Here is a 1,989-nt window from a genome sequence, read left to right on the forward strand (position 1 = left end):
TCATGTCTTGATGCCTTGAAGTTCCGGCATGGACTAGCTTTTGTTTATTTTAGCTTCTTAGAATACTCTTAGTTTAGTAATTTGATCATAGATGTTCTTGTGGTGATGACTTCCAGATTTTGGGGAATAATAGATGTTGAATTTTAGAAGTTATTGAATTGGTTTTTATTAATGAGTTTGAGTCTTCCGCATTACTTTCTGTTGATATTAAATTGAAATGTTAAGGTTTAGATTGGTTGGTTCGCTCACATAGGAGGGTAAGTGTGGGTGCCAGTCGCGGCCCGGTTTTGGGTCGTGACAATATTTGAATTTGACTACCCTATAGTGGGAAAAAACCTAGAAATCGTAGTTGTACAAAATTCCATTATTTATAGACAACATATTATATTGTGGACAGATGTTTATTGTGCCTTATCCGAAAGGTCACAACTCTTTGAAAAAGTTAGAATCCTTCAGAAATGTCACAACATTTCATAAAAGTCACAATTTTTCATAAAAATCGCAACTCTTCATGAAAGTCACACCTTTTTATAGAAGTCACAACTTTTCTAAAATGTCATTTTCATAAAACTTGCAACTTATCATGAAAAGGGAGAGCTAGTTTTGGAAATAAATAAATTTAAAAGGAATGTTGGTTTATGGTTGCGCCACGTAGGCGAGCCATTTATTATTTTTTATATAAATATATAATTGTTAATTTAAAAAAAAGGATAAAATATGTTGCTGGTTTTTTCTCTTGAGATAATTAAGGTACAATAATGAATTAATAATTGAGTCATGATGATATTTCTGTATGCATTAGTTAGAAACCTATACTCTGTTTTTAGTGTTATTCTTTAGATCATAAAAAATCTAAGGTTAAACACATTGTGAAAGGTAAGTACATATTAAGTGTAGCATATTATTAAGAGAAACAAAGACTTAACCTTAGGCTTGAATAATAGAATCAAGAGACTTTACATGTTAATGGACCTAAAGATTAAAAACTTGAGAATAGATTATTGTTTGATGATTTTTGAATCTAGTCTATACATAGAGTAATAGATTTTTGTTTGATGATTTTTTAATCTAATCTATACATAGAGTAATATGAGTATCTATAAACTCGTTAACTTATAGATTACACAAATTTCATAAATTGGAACTGTTCGAACACAATGAGAAGGGAAAAGTGTTGAAGAAGTAACTTGCTTGACTTCGGTTCTTCAATGGAGGTAGGTTATGCTTATTTATATTTGATAAATAGAATATCAGTAGCTATTGATATGTAATGAGAGATATTTTGAAGTTTCTATGTACTTGACTGTGTTGTTGTATATCTTGGTTGTGTGGTTTGGGGTTAGTCTAAAATTCCGAGACAGTTGAATTTATGATCTTGAACCCTCTCTGTGAAAGTGATTCCTTGAATAAAGAAGTATTGATGAAATATTGTCAACGAATTGTTATTAGTGACACTTTTCGACATAGTATTATTGGATCGGAGTGTCACGTTCCGGCACGGTATTATTGGATGGAGTGTCACGTTCTGACACAATACTCTTGGATCGTAGTGTCACGTTCCGATATAATATAACTAGATCGGAGTGTCACATTGCGATAGTGTAACATTATAGAAAAAACTTATTGAATTAACTTAACATACTCAATCTCAAAGTTTTCACATCTCTAATGAATGTGGTGTGGAGGCATGAGTCCCCATATGTGTCCAGAATATTGTGAGTGATTGTGTACTAGTTTTCGTAGTCACTTGTTCATGTTTTTGTTGCTTGTTACCGGTTAAGTGTCATACTTGATTTCATACTATTATTTATTGTATATTAGTTTCTTTTTGGGGTTGGTCGATGATACCTACTCATTACTTGTTTCCCATTACAGAGACATAATTTTTTTTCCTTTTATTGAGTGCATTGAGTGTACCAGCGACATAGACTCGCCTTCAGCTCTAGCAAGTCTCAAGTATATCAAGTTCTAGTTTGAGCTACTGATTCG

The sequence above is a fragment of the Solanum pennellii genome, chromosome 6 (genome assembly GCF_001406875.1).
Source record: "Solanum pennellii chromosome 6, SPENNV200".
In the NCBI taxonomy this organism is placed as follows: Eukaryota; Viridiplantae; Streptophyta; class Magnoliopsida; order Solanales; family Solanaceae; genus Solanum; species Solanum pennellii.